The following is a 19012-nucleotide window of genomic DNA, read 5'->3' as shown; positions in this document are numbered from 1 at the left end:
CAGTAGGCTAACACCCAAAATTTAGCACTGGTCCAGCCTGTGCTCATGAGTTTTGCTTTGTGTTTTTTGTAGCTGATTACACTGCTCATGGCCTAAGACTGTGAAAATAATGCACATTTGTTCCACAGACAAAAGCTCCCTGTCTGACCTGACGGTGGAGCTGTTTCACTTCTAACAGGGTTTAATGTCCTAAAAAACCTTTTTATTATTTGATTGTTAAGATACATATAATCCACTCTCTGAGAATCATGAGATATCTGACAAAGACTGATGTCTAAAAAGATGGGGGGTGGCGCTGTCTGCATTTCACGCAAAAAGTTTTGTACACGTACATTTCCAGCTGTAAAGGAATAATACTGTACTGTACTTACCTGGATGCACCCAAGTTACCAATGTAGTGTATCCGATTAAAACAATTTTTGTGCATTTTTTATCCAAGTTGTTCATCTCCATCTTGTATCCCCATGCTGTCTGCTGCTTGTGCACACTGATTGCTGATATTCAGTGTTAACTGGCTGGCTGAAATGTTTGCGCAATGCCTATGAAATACAATGACTCACAGCTCACGGCCCCCCAACCTCGGCACCATATGAGGGTGTGAGGGCGGAATCGCTGAATAAGTGAGCCATTGTTCATGTGTCGCACGCAAGCTTTCTAATCAGGCTGGTCCGGAGGAGTATGAAGAGTCCCTCTGTCCCTGTGTGTTACTGACCTCCCTGTTCTCGGTGTCCCCACCAGCCCAGAATGTCATTGCGGGAGAGGTTCTCACTGCCTACAGGAAAGCCTGTCAGAAGCTTAGCTGCAAGCCCATTCCCAAAGTGCTCAGACAGATACAGGTAAGGCTGCCAAGTGAGTCCATCAAAACACAAGGCCATTTGGGGGAAAAAAAATCCATGCCAATAACTTTGAGGATTTACAGTTAAGGAGCATTTAGCCCAGAATGTAGCAGCACTACAATGAGAGATGGCTGGCACTGACTGCCTCCTCTTCACCACTTCCATACCTACCCCAAACACAAACCCCTGCTGCAGACTTCTCTGACCCTCAGGGCAGAAGCTGGACTTTTCAGCTCAGCAAAGGCTACAGAACCTACCAGGGTACAGAGGTCACTACAATCACAGAAATGCCAGTATCTATGTATATAACACCCAATCTCCTTTCACCTCGGTGTTGAGTCACAAAACTCCCTGAATGAGGGCAGGTGTTTTAATTCTCTCTCCTGCTTCATATCGATCAGAGATTGAACCTGGTGAGGTGGTGCAACGACAACTACCTCTCAGTCAACGTCAAGAAAACCAAGAATTGATCATCGATTTCAGGAAAACCTGGAGGAATGAACAGGCACCACTAACTATAAATGGAGAAGCTGTGGAAAGAGTCTCCAGTTTTAAGTTCCTGGGAGTAAACATAACAGAGGACCTCTCTTGGACCACTAACACCTCTGTGATAGTAGGGAAAGCACAGCAGCGCCTGTACTACCTCAGGAAACTGAAGAGAGCAAATCTGCCTCAGAAGCTACTGGTGAACTTTTACCGGTGTGCCATAGAAAGCACAGTGACATACTGTGTAACTGTATGGTATGCCAGTTCCAACAGAAACGACCAGAGAACACTACACTGATTAATTAGGACTGCACAGGACATCATAAGGACACAAGTCCCAGACATTGAGACCATCTACAGCTCACGCTGTCTGCGGCGGGCACACAGCATTATCAGGGACTTGACTCACCCCAGCAATCACCTGTTCAATCTCCTCCCATCTGGCAGGAGATTCAGAAGTATTTCAGCTCACACAACCAGAACAGTTTTTTTCCCCAGAGCTGTAATGCAGCACATCACCCCCACTCCACCTCCCATAGACGTGACAGCAACAATGGACATGTGCAATAATGTCAGTATTATATGCGATGCAATGCAAATCTTCCTCTTGTGCAATAATATGGACCATGTACACCGCACTTTAATACAGTACAATATTATACAATAACACGGGCATGTGCAATAACAACATACTGTAAATCTCTTTTTTTCACACATAACAACTAAGAGTACTTTTCCTGTCACTGCACAGACACTTTACTACTATTACTATTTATTTATGTTCCATACTACTCTTCATATTCTATACATCACACATCTTGTATTTTTTGTAATTATTCTTGTTGTCTTTAATTCTTATTATATGTTGTCACGGCACTGACACCGGGGAGCAACTGTAATTTTGTTGTCCTGAACAATGGCAATAAAGGTCTCTTACGTTTCTTATGTCTCATCATTATTAAAACAGAGATAACACCACAGTGAAGTGTTTCAGCACCTTTGTTCAGGAAACCGTAAGATTAATGTTCACCTTCCCCAGAGGACTGGACCAGTAACTGATCTGGCATTTATACTTGAGAAAAATACTTTTATACACTAATTACAGCACTTTTTTATACCTCGCAGGCTTTGCAGACAAAGTATTATTCATCTTTTTTTGATATGACAGATATTATGTTAAGTGTGGTTACTCTAACGTGGATTATCAGTGTATCACAGTCGAGACTATGGTCAGGGTCTGGATTACTGAGCAGGTCAAGGATTAGCTGGATCATTGCAAAGGCCTGAGAGGTTTTTGCGCACAATATCCAGACTAAGTGGATAGCCCATGGATTTACGGCTGTTGTCCCACATTCATAAGTAGCAAGAATTACCCTCTGCAGTCCTGCTCACTCACAGTGGGAGCATCATTCACACGTTGCACTTGTGGACCTTCCTTATTATCCATAATGCCTTTGATTCGGTCATTGATATTATTATTATTATTATCCAGAGCATCTGCCAATTGAGTAAATGTAAATGCATTTTACATAGTGTACATATGGTCCATTCACATTGTTGGGTATTTAATGAAGAAATTCAGGTTAAGCACTCTCCTGAAGGGGACCACAGCAGTGTCCCACCAGGGAATCAGCACCGCAACCGTTGGGATATAAATCCTGCTCCATAATGCCTTTGGTTCTGTTGTGAAGCCTTCCTGTCTGTCTTCTACCCACAATGGCTTTAGCTTAGTTTTGAAGCTGAGGAGGAACTGGCTGTATATGCCTTCTACCCATCCTTCCTGCGTCTCTCCCCCCTGTCCCAGACGTGTTCCCTGCGGTGCCAAGAGGTGCGGAAGACACCCCTGCTGGACCAGTCGGCCCCCTTGGTGGCACACGCACTGCATGTGAGCAGCAGCCTGACTGTGCTGCACCTGGAGAGTGCTGACTGCGCACGCTGCCAGGTCAGTCTGGCGGGAACGGGAATGGGTGGGTCCATGGAGGGGAGGCGGACGTGGGGAGGATGACAGAGCAAGCAAGAAATGTAAAACATGAGCAGGCCCGGCACTCTCCTTAGGCCACTTCCTTCTCCTCTGTCCCAGATCTTCAGTTACATGTCAACAGTTTAAATCATTATGATTTAAGTGTCTGACCTAACCTCAGCTCAAAACCAGAAGTTACACGAGACTGCGGTTGTAGCTGCGCCATAAAGTAGGTCCCAACCCTTTTTTGTGGAGTAGTGGTACAGTGAGCACACACCACTATTTTACCAGTATGGGTCACTCACTGGTGGAAATATGTCAGATGAGTTCATTTTACTGTGATGTTGACAGGGAGATGGGAGGGAGAGGGGGTGATACTGGAGGAGCACAGGAGTAGGTCTACTTTTTTGGGGAGGAGTGTTTGATGTATTTTTTTAAAGCTCTTGCAGCACATGCCTGTAAAGTCCATGCCAATGGCTGGCTTCACATCCTTGTAAAGTCTACACTCTCCCTGACAGATGTGTAATTTTGTGAAATTTGCCCTGTGGACTCAGACAGCAGGACAGAAAAGAAATGCCACAATAACCGGCACCTTCCTTCATTTACCCCTCTCTACCTCCCTCTCTCCTCCTCCCAGTTTTGACCCTGAAGAAGAATTTGAACCTGCGAGAGCTCGAGCTCTACCTTGCTGACAACTGGGTCAATGGCCTGCAGGATTCAGTGCAGCCGGTCAACGTGCTCAAGTTCAACTGCTGCATCCAGACCCTGAACCTGCGGAACAACCACATTGCCAACACAGGTGCATGTGCTCTCTTTCCTGTGGCCTGCTTCTGCCCATCGCTCTGGCTCATCTCCGATTGGGTGGGGGTTTCTGTTTGTTTTGTGAACAGATGGGTGTTTTCCCTTGTCTGCTCCTTCTGTTTTGACTGGTGTCTCAGCACGCAGGGAATGAGTCTCACTTAAATGTTCTGCTCTGGTATGCTGCCCCCAGTGTGACCTAGATGTGTACGTGACCCATGCATGTGACCTGGGCGTATGACTCAGTTGTGTGTGGGATGCAGGAGTGTGTGTGTGACTCTGCCTGGTGTTTCAGCTGGGCCCTCCTCTTCGCTGCACTTTGGCAGCTTTCTCGCTGACTGTCATACCTGGCACACTTTCAGCTAAGGTGCGTGTGAGGTAAGAGGAGGAGACACAATGTCACACTCCTAACCACAACGCCAGCCTGTCCTGTCCTGTCCTCCATGCTGCTGTTCCACACACCACAGGCCAGACAGGTGACACTAGCCAGCAGGAGCAGGTCTGCAGAGATAGGGCAGATGCTCCCTGTTGTAAGAGCAAGACCCTTGCCACTCGTGGAGGGTGCACTCTATAGATACCCTCAAAGGGGATCAGGAAATCCACCAAGATAATAAAGGCTTATGCGTACAGGGGTTTTGTAAGCAATACAAAAAAGGCATCTACAGAATAAACACAGTATAGCAACACTGCAATAAACAAGCAGTTCATTTTGTCATCTGTGCAATAATGCTATAAACGCATGTAATTCATAAAACATGTACGGGCATTCCCTGTGGTGCAGCGTGTGGAAAGGGAACAGCAGGACACAAATGCCAGAAACCATACTGAATTGGACGTCCCTGATCTGGGTGTTCTTCTAATGTTGTGTAAGGATTGCCCACACAGAGGAATCCTTCTAGAGGGTGGAGCAGGGCTACTGTAAAGCACCAGGACTGGTCAGGAATGGGAGTATTGTTTATGAATACACAAGCAGTTCTGAGACACGTACATAAATCATTTATGAGTCATTTATGTCTCATCAAGTTCCCTCCACAGGCTGAACAATGTTTAGAAAAGGATTTGAAAACAAAAGACTGTGACAAGGTGCACCTTGAGACAAAGGAGTAGTGTTATGTTATATTATATTATATATTTATATTATATTACTTACTTGCATTTTTATGATGTTATCTATTTTTCCTAACCTGCCCCACCTCTCCACCCATTCATTCCTGTCTATCACAGTTTCACCACTGCCCTGCCCTGTGTCGTAAGCCCTGCACACAAGAGTCTGGAGACCCTGAACCTGGGCCACAACGTGGTGGGCAACGAGGGCATCCACAGGCTGAGGGACGGGCTGATAAGAACCCGCTCAGTGCTGCAGCTGGGCCTGGTCTCTACCAGGCTGTCCTGTGAGGGTGAGCAGTGTGGCACAGCAGCTAAGGTTACCAGTTCAAATCCAGGGTTGGGCTGCTGCTGTTGAAAATGTCGGGCAGTGGTTTGGGCAGCCCGGGGAGTTGCATGTGGGCGTGGCAGTGTTTATTCAATAATAGAATAGAGCCGAGGAAAAAGGAAGATTGCTGAACGCAGACCCACCGCGGAGAAGCTGCTGCCCAGCTGGTTGATTGGCACGAATAGCAGGAGCGTCCGCCCCGCTTACCGTAAGGAAAGTGTTTCATTTCGTCCTACATCATTTCGAGGCATGTGTGAGCGTGTGACCAGGGGTGGCTCCGCTGGCTTCTCAGTTCCCTCTTCACGTTCATAGGTGTTGCAGAGCGCGGTGAGGGATCGGATCGGAGAGGCAGCGTAATCCCACCCGGCAGCACGACTACGTGGAGCCTGGCGTCCGGACAGCAAAGGACTCTTTTTTTTTTTTTTATGGGACACGAGGGTGTTTTTTTTGGGGGGATTCCTTTTTGTTAGATCTGTATATTTTTTGTTTCTTTTGGCGTTGTTGCAGGAAGGAACCCCAGCCAGAGGGAGGCGCAAACTGCAGCTTGTGAGGGGAAATTACAGTGCTTGCTTTCTGCCCGAGTGTGAAGGTGTGAGGGGATCGCTGTGTGCTGTGGATCTGGAGTGTGTACACTTACCTGTGGGGGGTGCTATCCTTTGGTGAGAGGGGCTACGGTTTCGCCGGGGCTTACAGTGGGAAGAGTAGGCAAAGGGGGTGACTCCAGGGTGTGCTGTCAGTGATGAACTTTTTTATTCTAAGTTTTAACCCCAACTTGTGAAAATAAAGTTGTTTTTTTTGCTACCTACCTGGTCTTGCATTGTGGTGGGCTGACAGTGGTCAGGGCAGTTCAGTGTCCGGGTCTGCTAACCCGTGACATAAACTTTGAGTCAGAGCTGCAGTAAATTATCCAGCTTCCTGTGAGCTGTGAGAATCGCTGTAGCCAATTTGCTAGGCAAAGACATCATGCAATGGAATGCACTTGCGTTCATGTTTATTTCCAGAAATAAGTCACAATTAGTCACGCACACATTTCTAAGAGATTAGTAACACCGTAGATATGCCTGCTAACACACTACCCTGAGAACTCCCAGGACTCCAGCACACAGAACAGTCATCAAAAAAACTGTGAAAGCCACTCTGGATAAGAGCAGTTTGTTATGTTCATAAATAAAAAATGCAATGTGTGGGTGTGCAGGCATGTGTAGCAGCCATCGCCTTCCAACATGTTGTTTTGACACATGACCCTCATGGCTCCCACCCCATGGCGCGATGGTGGTGGTGGAGTTTATCGCAGAGAGCCCCCAGCTGATTCGCCTGGACCTGCGGGAGAATGAAGTCAAGACGGGTCTGATGGCCCTCTCCCTCACCCGCAAAATCAAGACTATTGTGCCTCAACCTGGGCCGCAAGCCCAAGAAAGAGACTGTGAGAGAGAGGCACGGGGGGAATTTTTCTTGGGGGGGGGGGGGGGTACTTTACTGTATTGGGGTTCACTATGGGAAAACAATGAGGATTTCAACTAGATGTCAGGAGATGGACCTTTCGAGTGGGAATGAGTCAAAATCAAAGAATGTGTGTTGGTGTGGGTGAGGGCCTTCATAAAGGTCAGTATTATTGTTGCTATATATAGTGGATCTAGAAAGTCTACACACCCTTTCAAAATTTCTCATTTTTTGTGTCTTAAATGCTGAAACAGACAAATGAAGTCAGACATTTGTTAGATTTATTTACATGCTGTAAACAAGTGAAAAATCAAATGCCTCATTTTTTCAAAAAAGTATTAAAAATGTATTATTATCTTAATTGCATAAGTCTCTATAACCTTAACGAATACTTGTCTGATGCACCTTTTGATTTCATAACTACAGTGAGTCTTGCTGGATAAGTCTCTACCAACATCTCAGATCTAGATTTTGCAATTTTTTCCCATTCCTCTTTGCAGTAGAGTTGGAGTTGGAGTGAGGGGACCACTTATGAACAGCCCTCTTCAGGCCAGTCTGTAGGACAGCCACTCACAACCAATGAGGGAAGTGGTGGCTGTTGAAGGCAGATGCATGTGTTTGCGTCTTTGGAAGTAATGATGTTAAAGTCTGCCTATCTAATAACTAAATCTGACTCCATTTTATATTAACCTATGCCTTATTTCCCCAAGTTGAAAGCTGGGGTATCCACTTCTCTAACAGGTCTCAGGTGCGTCCCTCACACACACATGCGCACACCTTTTCCCGCCACTCCGGCTTTCAAAAAAAGAAATTCCCTCCCCATTTCTGACCAGCGCCCCAATCAGGACAGAGGATGTCGCTCCAATTTCCCTTCCAAAATCACCATTCCAGGTGCAAAGTCGCTGTGTCACTAAATGAGTGCTACAGATTAAACTAATAACTAATATAATGAACTAAAGAAACCTCCAGAGAAAAATTATTTACCATTATGAGCCACTCACCAGGGCGTGGGCATAACACTATATAAACCAGAAAATATGGGCAAATGAGATACCACCTGAAATCTAATTTATCTAATTCTGGGCTGACAGAAACCATTGCTTTACTCAGCGGATAGTGATTTCCGTTAACAATTTATCACAACATGGGTGAACTCACGAGTGATTGGAATAATTGACTAAATTCCTCATAAAAGTTGAAAGTAATCCAAAGGTGGCTATCATTTGTTCATGTAGCCATCTTTGTATCATTTTCAGTCTGACAATATGTTACATTACCAAAAGGATCATGCCTGCGCTTAACTGCCTATTGTCATTTAATGTTTCTGTTATCCTGTTTGTCACCTCTATTTTCTCATGTCTGTGGTGTGTCAGCTTTACTTTCCAGTGGATCATCTGATAAGCCGTTTCTCATTTTTCCTTTTGGCCAATTCCATTCTGCACCGGCAAGGTAACTTGTAGGTATGACTGAATAACTACTGATACAGTTTGTTCATTACTCAGCTCTAATTCAGCAGGCATCTAGTTTCATAGATGCCCATAGTTGCAGTAATTCACACTGCTTACAGGGATCCTTCAGTCCAGGTGAAAGTAGGGCCGCCCGAGCCTTTCTTACAGCTTTCTTCTCTCGTAGCACACACTCATCACGCCTGCCATTCTGTCCTCCACTGGCAGCTGAGGTGCTGTAGATTTCTCCGTGCCTTCAACACAAACGTGCTCCGATGACATGTGAAACAGAATGTGGAAAAGGGACAAAAGCTGCACCTGTGTGGCCACACCGAACACCACCCACAGACCGCAGCAAAAACCACTTGTGGAATACCATCCGCCACGCCCAACACCACTTATGGAACACTGTTGACCACACTGAAAACTAGGGCTGTGCGCTATGACCAAAATCTCATATCCCGATATAGGTCATTTCATATCCCGATAACGATACATATCACACATTTTTATTTATTTATTATTCAATGAATAAATGGTTTACATAAAATGACCACATGGAAAGGCCTATTTCTTATTACATTTTCAATTATATACTCAACAAATAAAAGGTACTTACTCACATTTGATTATTTTTCTCCTTTTATTTAGAACCGTTATGCAAATTTTCAATTTAAGCCTCGTTTCCATATAGCTCTGTGTACGTATGCGAGTCAACCGGAAGTCCATTCATTCCTATGGGAACCTGCGTGATCTCCGATGTGTTTGCGAAACTCCTCCTTCTGTTTTTTAAGGCCCAGAATTTGCCTTCCAGTGCGTTGAAAAATTGAACTTTTGCGGCGGATTTCGGAGAGAATTTATGCACTGTGTGCCAGGAAGTTAATGGCATTGGAAAAACGAATTAGCTAACGGGCTATTTCTTTCAATTCAGTTGCTTGACTAGTGATCGAAGTTAAATAAAAGTGAGAGTTAATTAAGCATTATTTCGAAGAAAGAATTTGCGTAATCAGGAAACCTTTTTCGTCGACATAAACACTGTGCTTTAACCAATAATCTTAAGAAATACAGATCATCTTTATCACGTTGATATGAAAACTTTATCTCCCTCCCAATCCCATTCTCCGGCTGCGATTTCCCTCCATTATATTGCCGCTCATTTGACGTAGAGGTTGCTTCACCGCTGCATTCATTCCATGATGACACCGACACAAGTGAGAGTTACGTTTTGATCCATCTCCTTTTCCTTGCGTTGAACACTAGAGGGAACATTGCGTATATTATGAATTACAATCACCAAACAAAACTGTGTGGAAAAGAGGCGTTAAACCCTTGCGTGCGTACGGTCACATCGGTGTGATTTGCCGTTTAGCGCGTATGCTAAAACCGTTGCGATTAAAACACTAGACTGGAAAAATTCTAGCTAATTTTAGCTCTGAGGAAACAGCGATTTAACGTAAAAATATAGCAAATGCTAACTGAAAACTATGAGAAGCTTAACGCTAATAAAAACATAACGAACAATGTAACACAAGCACTACACAGCATAAAAATAAGTTACGTGTGAAAGGGTTGTGTAAGTGTGTAACGGCATATAAAATATTAATGTATAAAATATAAAAAGGTAAATAGAAAATACTTTTCAATTATAGTTCTGTCACATTCACTCTCTTCCATGTTTGTTTGTGTTGCCTTCATGGCAACACAAACAAATTTCCTCCCTGCATCCGTGCAGTGTGGAAGAACGCAAAGCGTCGTCCAAATGACGAAAAATATTGCCGTAAAGTGTGTGATTTGCGACACAACGAAATGAACGATAGAGCATATGAAACGATAGACGTTTTTCTGTCGTCACACGATATGTATCGTCATATCGCACAGCCCTACTGAAAACCCATTTGTGGAATACCACTAACCACACTCAAAACCACTTACTGAATGCTGAGACGTGCAGGAAGGGAAGAAAAAGGTCAGTCCTTGTTCTTCACCTCCTTGCTATTTAGACCCAGACTGTAAGATCTGTCAGGCATAGGAAGCAAAGAAGAGATGGAGAGACGATCTGGCACACAGGACAGTACCTGCACAGTACTTCCCCAGCCCCGCTGTCAGACAGATGATTGGCAGAGAAGGTGTTCACTGTAGACACCAGAATTATTGAAAGAGGGGTTGGATTGCATATCTGCACCATGGGGGAAGGGATGAACCAGAGATAACTAGTGGACCCTGCTTACTGAAGCACTGGGGTATTACTCTCTATATGACTTTATTTTGCTTTTTTTTTTTTTTTTTGTAAATACATGGGGTAGGGGATCCAAGTAAAAAGGACTAATTTCTGAAGTTCTGGAACAGTCATAAATCATGTAAATCACACTTGTTCTTGCCTATGCATAGATAGGCAAGATACTTTCTGCTGAGTTCAAATTCTGTCAAGAACAATGTTAAGCCTTCCTCAGTTCCTTTCGGTTTTGATACAGTATGAATCAAGTAGATATTCTTTTGAAACTAATATGAAATTAAAACACTGATAAAAACAGAAAAAGTGGCCTTCAGTTTAAAGCCTTTCATATTTCATCTTGCTTTTTCCCTTTAACACACATTTAATATAAAATGGCCAATTCTTCCAGAAATGTCCTTAGTAGCAACCCTTAAGTTCTCATACTGTTAGTAAAAATACACTTAACTACAGTTTCACAGAACAGGTAACATTCACAGAGCAAATTGCAAATGAAAAATCTATCATAAAGACCTGTTTTTTTTTTTTTTGTTAAGACTCCTGAACACTCAGAAATCTGCTATATGTGTAGTTGAGCACTACTGCATTTTATTCCATAATTTTTTATTATCAGCATTAGGAAGTATTTCCCCAGCCCAAAACAAACTGCTAATATATGACTGAAAGAAAGGTGGCCAGTCAAACCTAAGCATGTGCTGTGTGTGTGTGTGTGTGTGTGTGTGTGTGTGTGTGTGTGTATACCAGGGGGGGTGGCACCCAAAGGCAGACCTCCCAAAGCAGCAAGGTACTGGTGAACTCCCTGCCTCTCAGCATCTCCGCTCAGGTGAGCACTGTCTTCCTGTAACATAGAACCCTCTCCTAAACCAAGCACAAGAAGTAGATGGGTGAAAAAAAGTCCACTTCAGGGAACTAACAACAGGAGCCATGTGGTTCCAAAAAGATGGAGCTGCGAGGCCCAGCAAAAACAAATCACATCAAGGAAATGACCTACCACTGACAGTCCTTGTGAATCTGACCATATGCTGGCAAGCAGGGACACTAGTGAAATAGCTTTAGTGTGGCTTACACCAGTATTGTGAAATTTATAAAAAATATTTAAAATAATGGTTTTGGTGTGTTAATGGATTTATGATTGAAATTACATGTTTCCTAATTACTCATCTGTTGTTTGTTAAGGCCGTTCTCCTGTCCCCAGTTTTGCCCTTAGTCTCTGAAAAACGTAAATTGCATTAACACACAAACATACACTCTCATCACATATTCTCACACAAAGAGCAGCAGGGCCTGAGGCCTTTTCCCCTTAAGGATTTAGCACTGGAGTTTTCAGGGGAGCTCACTCAAAACATAGGATGATGCATCTAATCAAGAGTCAAGAGACAAGAGTCCAGTTTTCTCACAAAACCTAAGATGGCAAATATTTATTTGGTCACCATTTCAACCTATTCATTTACAGTGGGAGCAATACAGGTTTAAGTCTTTTATAACAACAACAGAGTATCCACCTGGAAATAGATCCTGCACCATATGAATTACAAGATCGGATATTTAAACTCCACAGCATGGGAAGATATTTAAAAGTATAGCGTAAAAATATGATACACATTGTATTTGGGGAAGAAAATGAACTGGAACAGTGTACAACAAATAAATCCACAATTATTCACCAAGAAGTGGAACTGATAGCTAGAAATATAACTATATTATTTTGGTATCCCAGATGTCTGCCAATGTTTGTCTTAGGGTGGTGAGCATGCCAAATACTAAGTTCCACAGGAATTCAAAGCCTACTCTTGTGCAGTTTGCAGAGTTTAACAACTTTATGACTAACTGCAGATGTAAGATAAGTGTTAATCTACTGTCCAAACATTCTTAATGTACCATACTACCAACAAAACAGGAGTAAAAGAGGATGTACAACAGGAAAAAGGAAATATTTTTCTTATATTATTATAGTATTTTCTTCTGTTTTCAGATCTCATCTGAGTTTTAAGGCCACAAATCACCACAAAAATGGTTTTAGAGGTTAAGAAGGAACAATTCAGAGGAGTGGGGCAGAGTCCAGTGCCCGCACCCGAGCCGCAAATAGCAGAACCTGCTTCTCCCACTTCAGCATTGACCTGCTCCGGCAAGGCCTGGGGGTTCCTCTTCACAAAATCTGCCACACTCAGGATACACTCCCTCTGTGTACAGAAACACATTTGGCAGAGACACAGCCTCAGAAATCACAAAATGGACCTCAGGGTTTTAAATGCATAGGGTTCCACACTATGCAGCACTGTATACTGGTACTGCTATGTACCACTGTAAAGTGTTAAGGAGCAGAGGTAGACACCCTGGTTTCAGAAAGTAGAAGTCCTGCCACGTATTTGTTCCACCCATCCACTACACCAGCTGAATTTAATTAGCACAACTCTTCAGCCAGGTTAGAGGGAGCTAATGCGTGAAATCACCTTGTTTAGTGAATGGCTGGAACAAATATATGGGACAGCCTGGCGCCACTGGGGGGAGGGCTTGGGGGCGTATGGACTACCCTGATGGACTACCCTGCCCCCTCAGTGAAGATTAAGGCCTAATTTGAATTTTTTAAATTTATTTTAATTTTAAAATACATTCGCTAAAACCAAAGTCACGTTCTAGCCTACATTTTCAAATCCACACAAATCCACCTGACTGGTTGTCTGGGTGAGTGAGTGCGAGCTAACTAACGTAGCATAAGCTTGTTGTGTTGCGTTGTATGTGAACTCCGAGTTGGCAACTTTCCCACGGTATTTCAAGAAGGTAGCTAGCTTAGTTTATCTAGCTTTTAACAAACAAAATAGACATCCTAAAATGGATTTAAAAAAAAACATGATAGAGGACCCTGGGACTTAGCGTAATAAACCAGCACTGACCAACCAGCCGCTCAAGACAAACGAGGGGCAAGCCAGAAAAAAACGACTTGGTAGAGCAGTCGCTCACTGACAGTCCTGCTCAGCCTGCTACTTTCAGACAGGGACCTTGGTTTCAACCAGTGGCGTCGTTAGGTCCGATCATTTGGGCTATAGCCCGAATATTTTAAGCCTAGCCCCGAATAGTTTCGCCCTGAAAAGGAGGTGTTTATAGCAAAACAACAGACAGACTGTGTAACAGAGCGGAACTTGACTTGCAGCGTCCGAAGGTGTGATAATATTTTTTTATTATAAAGGTAGATATAACCTCCCCAACCTACCGATGCCAATCTCCCTTCAAAAAAAAAAAAAAAAAAGACAAACCCCAGGCAAACTTGACTTTGCCCCTGATTTTTTCAATAGCTAGAAACCCCCCCTGGCTTCAACTGTACTGAAATAAGGTAGGATTGAATATTCTTTTCATGTTTTGGAGTGCTAGGTTGGTCAACGGATACTTATATTTGTTGGCTAGGTCTATTGTTTATGTCACTAATAGTTTTGTTAGTTTTGTAATAGCCAGCCTACAGGACAATATGTGCCTACTACATTGCACTGCATGTATTAGGTTCTGTTTTTCAGTAGAAACTGATTCCAATTTCCAGTTGCATGTGTTTATTAGCAGAGGCTTCTCAAGCGCATTGTATGGGTGACTTGACTTGGTGGTTGCTGCTCACTTGCTTTAAATCCGTAAACGTTGTTGGCTCTGTTGAAATCAAGCTCAGAGTCGCTTTCTTGAGATGGTGTGTGGATGGTACGTGTTTCCTGAGGTTTGTTGATCTGTGAGTGTGTGTGTGTGTGGTGTAATAATACACTTGTTGAACGATCGTATAGCTGTGCACAGCGTGCATAATTTTTTGGGTTAGTCACTACCCCCTCACTGCATTTCAATTGCCCCCCAATTCGTTTTCCGCTGGCGCCGGCTCTGCATGGTAGGACTTTTACCTTCTGAAGCCGGGCTCATAACCAAAAGATGGCCGATTCAAATCCCCACTGGGCTACTGCCGTTGTACCCTTAGGCAAGGTTCTCAATCCACAATTGCCTCAGTAAATTTCCAGCTGAATAAATGCATAAAATTGTTACTGGAGGTGTGCTCCCGCATCAGGTACGACTAAAGGGAAAAAAATACAGGAAGAAACCTAACACCACATACGTGGGATAGCTGTTACTGCACTAAAAATAGCTATGCAATATATCGCACAGCCCTGCCAGTCACTCTGGATAAGAAAGTCTGTAAAATGACAATTTTAATGTAATGTAATGCTTTAAAGGACCGAGATGTAGGAGAGCGCTTTGGGGAAACAGTTCAACCACGCATGGGACAAACTACCCTAGTGTCCCCAAATGCAGTGCTACAGCATAGTGCCTTTATGAGAATTAAGCTTACAGCTTGTACAATAAACACGCAACATGCAATACAACTCAACTCAATCTGAGCAGCGGTACAAGTTTGCCTAGTGCTGCTAATCGCACCCTCACCTTGTATGTGTCCACTCGGCTTTGTCCAGTAAGCCTATTGAAGACCTCTCGTGCCACCTGTACACCGGTCACCGCCCGGAGTACCTCTTTACTCTCTGGGCTGTCTGAATGAAGCCAGTTCAGCAAGGCCATCTGTTAGACAAACAGACAGACACACACACACACACACACAGGATTCAGAACCAAATGCAGTGCTTCTCACAGTATCGGTACCTCGAAGACAACGAGTCAGGATCGAAGGGAATGCAGAAATATAGTGGTATATGGTTAAAACAATGAGTATCTCCGGTTGTTTCCAACGGCTGGCGGCACAAGACATCAAATAACTCTTGGAATGGACCACTTGACTTTACCCGTTAACCAGAGACGACATCCACTTTGTGTACCAATTTCGAACGAAACAAAACATGTTACTACAGCTGCACCAATAATCATACACACGAGAAATCTTTAACATCGACAAATTTAGCAAGCTAGGTGGATCAGTAAATAATATCTCTCAATAAACCTTAAGTTTGGTTGGCAAGGTAGCTTTACGTTTATCAAGTTAAATACACCAGCCAGTTATGCTGACAAGTATTAAACAGGTAGCAAGACTAGCTGTGCTTCGTATCTCTACAATTATTATGAGTTTAGTTTATATACCATTAAATATTCCATCATCCACAATTAACATATATCAAATTCACATTAGCATGCTAGCTAACGTAATAAAATTAGCAAACCAGCTATCTAGCGGGCCACAGCTACGAAAACATTACGGGAGATAATGTTAAACAACAATTGAACTGCCAGTTTTGGACTGTACGCTGAAAACAATTTTGAAACTGCATTTCGCAGTGGTAGAACAAACCTGCTGAATAAGTTGCGGATTTGACATCTCACCAGCGTTGTTAGACTCGGACATGATCTGATTGCTTTTTTTACACAGCTAACTTACGTCAGCTATGCTAACTCCCTAGTCGTTGGTTTACTCTCTAGCGAGTTATTTTCTCTCTTATCTTGCGCTAGCTAGCTTTATATATCTATATACAAAACTCAGACAATACGATTCCCCTGTCTAATTAACAGAGTATAAAGTGTTCAGCACATTTTCTTGAAACGGTGCTATACACTCCTGCGGACCCTCTTCCTGATTTTCTGATGACGTTCAGTGCTGTGGCTTGATACCAGTACACAAAGCTACTACCGCCACCTATGGATGTGGAGATCAGCACAGCACAGGGGCCTCTGAACTTTCATTCTTTGGTTATTTAATGGTCATGTATCTACATCTAACTGTCTAACATACCTTACCAGTCAACAGCAAGTGATTTTTAAGCTAGTGCTGCCACCTGTTTCATATGAAGTGAATCACTTTGGACCTCACAATGAATATGGGCAACTGGATGTCATGCTCCAGGGCTTCTGTTTTATCCTGACTTTTGAGTTAACATTAGCTAGCATCATGGATTAGCTAGCTTAGTAATGGTATAGGATAATGTTTCTGTGAAAGTCATGGTTGCTTGAATTGACACAGATGTAACTAGGAAGTAGTTATTTGCAAAAAAAAAAAAATAAATAATAATAAAAAATAATGTCAGTATAGTCAAAGTCAACTTTAGGATTGAAATTGCGTTTCTCTCAGGCCCACGATGGCAATATAACAGTTCGACATAACACGGTGACACTGAGAGACAAGAACAAGAATTTTCACAGAAACAAGCTACAAATATTTACAGCAAGGGCATCAAGGCACATGGTAGGTTTAGAAATATAAATATAAATATAGATTCCACAGGATATGATGTAGACTGTTATATAAGTAAAGTGACTGTGCAGATCTGTGTGAGTTTGTGTGTGATTAATGTTGGGAGTAGGAATGGGTGGAGAATAGTCCAGGGTTCAGTTCTGTATTGGAGCAGATGGCTGAGGGAGGGAAGAGAGTTCAACTTCCTAACAGCCTGGTGGATGGAGCTGTCCCTCAACCTTGAGGTACGGGCCTGGAGGTTTCTGAATCTCCTCCCCGATGGGAGGGGACTGAAGAGCGTGTGCGATGGATGAGTGGGGTCAGCAGCAATGCTCTGTGCTTTAAGGGCTAGACGTGTGTTGTAGATGTCCAGGAGGGAGGGGAGTGAGGCACCAGAGATCTTTTCTGCTGCATCCACTATGCGCTGCAGGGTTCTCCTGTTGGCGGTGGCGCAGCTCCCAAACCACACAGTGATGCAGCTGGTAAAGATGCTCTCAATGGTGCCACGGTAGAAGGAGCACATGATGGGAACTGGGGCTCTGGCTCTCCTCAGTTTGCGGAGGAAGTAGAGGCGTTGCTGAGCTTTCTTGGCCAGTGATGTGGTGTTGTTTGACCAGGAGAGGTCCTCTGTTATGTGCACACTCAGAAACTTGGTGCTGCTCACCCTCTCCACAGCTGCACCATTGATGGTCAGAGGATGATGCTGGGTGTGCTCTCTCCTCAAGTCGACGACCATCTCCTTTGTTTTCTTCACATTCAGGGAGAGATTGTTGTCGCCGCACCACTTGGCAAGTTGGCACACCTCTGTCCTGTAGTTGGCCTCATCTTTGTTGGTGATGAGACCCACCACAGTTGTGTCATCCGCAAACTTGATGAAGATGTTGGAGCTGTACATTGGTATGCAGTCATGGGTCAACACCGTAAAGAGAAGGGGGCTAAGCACACATCCCTGAGGGGCTTCAGTGTTCAGTATGATGTTGCTGGATGTGTGGTTGCCGACCTGAACTGCCTGTGGTCTTTCAGTGAGCAAGTCCAATAACCAGCTGCATAGTGAAGTGCTAAGGCCCAGGTGATCCAGTTTCTGAATAAACTGCATGGGGATGATTGTGTTGAATGCTGAGCTGAAGTCTATGAACAGCATTCTCACATATGAGTCCTTCTTTTCCAGATGGGTGAGGGCTGAGTGTATAGCAGTGGAGATTGTGTCATCTGTGGACCGGTTGGCTCGATATGCAAACTGGAATGGGTCCAGGGAGGGAGGGAGGATGGATTTGATGTGCTGCATGACTAACCTTTCGAAGCACTTCATCAAGATGGGCATCAGTGCAACAGGGCGGTAGTCATTGAAGCTGGATGGAGATGGCTTCTTTGGCACAGGTATTATTGTGGTTGCTTTGAAGCAGGTAGGGACAACTCCTTGGCTCAGGGAGCTGTAAAGACATCTTTGAGCTCCTCTGCACAGTCCTTCAGCACACGGCCAGGTATGTTGTTGGGCCCAGCAGCTTTGCGGGCATTGAGAGGGAGGTCTTCACGCTGGCTGGAGATAGGCATAAGACCTGGTCATCAGGAGGGGGTGGTGATTTGTGTCAGTACAGCGGCTTCGTAGCCGGCTTTGTTTTCGCTCTCCATGTGCTCATGTTTACTGTTTTCCCCTGTGTTCCAGCCCTGCCCTGTTCTCCGCCCTGTCTCCGCCCTGTCTCCACCTGATCACCTGCCTGCCTGCACACCTGCATCTCATCCTCTCATCAGACTCACCCTTTATATGCCCTGTTTGTTATGTTTGCCTGTTTTGCTACCAAGCCCTTCATTGTTCTGTTTAGCCTGCCCGTTTTGTGACCCTGCTTGTTCTTGTTTACCTCGATTTTGTTTTTCGGAATTGTTTGCCGTGTTTCCCTGGTTTTGGACTGTGCCTGTTCTGACTTTGTTTTTTGGATTACGATTTGGATTCCGTAAACTCGTTGTTTCATCGTGCCTTCCTGTCTGCGCCTGAGTCCTTGCTTGAGCCCTGTGACAATTTGTGAACAGGTGTGGAGTTGTTTGCTTCAAAGCGCGCAAAGAAGTTATTGAGGTTGTTAAACAGAGAGATGTTGCTGTCACAGGTCCGTGGTGGGGGCTTATAGTCTGTGATGGACTGGATCCCCTGCCACAGGCTCCTTGTGTCTCTGCTGTCACTGAAGTTCTGTGCTAACTTTTGTGTGAACTGCTTTTTGGCTTTCCTGATGCCGCGGGACAGGTTGGCTCTGGCTGTTTTC

The 19012-nt window shown here is 44.1% G+C and overlaps 1 long non-coding RNA gene across 1 annotated transcript; it reads right to left on the bottom strand.

Moving 5' to 3' along the window:
* Positions 1 to 12058: 12058 nt before the first annotated feature.
* LOC118775348 lies at positions 12059 to 16198 on the bottom strand. The gene is made up of 3 exons (XR_005004840.1): positions 15885 to 16198; positions 15032 to 15163; positions 12059 to 12807 (listed from the first exon to the last, which is right to left on the bottom strand). It is a non-coding gene; the product is annotated as an uncharacterized LOC118775348 (long non-coding RNA).
* Positions 16199 to 19012: the final 2814 nt, after the last annotated feature.

This window comes from Megalops cyprinoides, chromosome 3 (assembly GCF_013368585.1).
Source record: "Megalops cyprinoides isolate fMegCyp1 chromosome 3, fMegCyp1.pri, whole genome shotgun sequence".
Taxonomy (NCBI): Eukaryota; Metazoa; Chordata; class Actinopteri; order Elopiformes; family Megalopidae; genus Megalops; species Megalops cyprinoides.
Note: the sequence above shows the minus strand (reverse complement) of the source record. Positions and strands in the feature narration are given on the sequence as shown.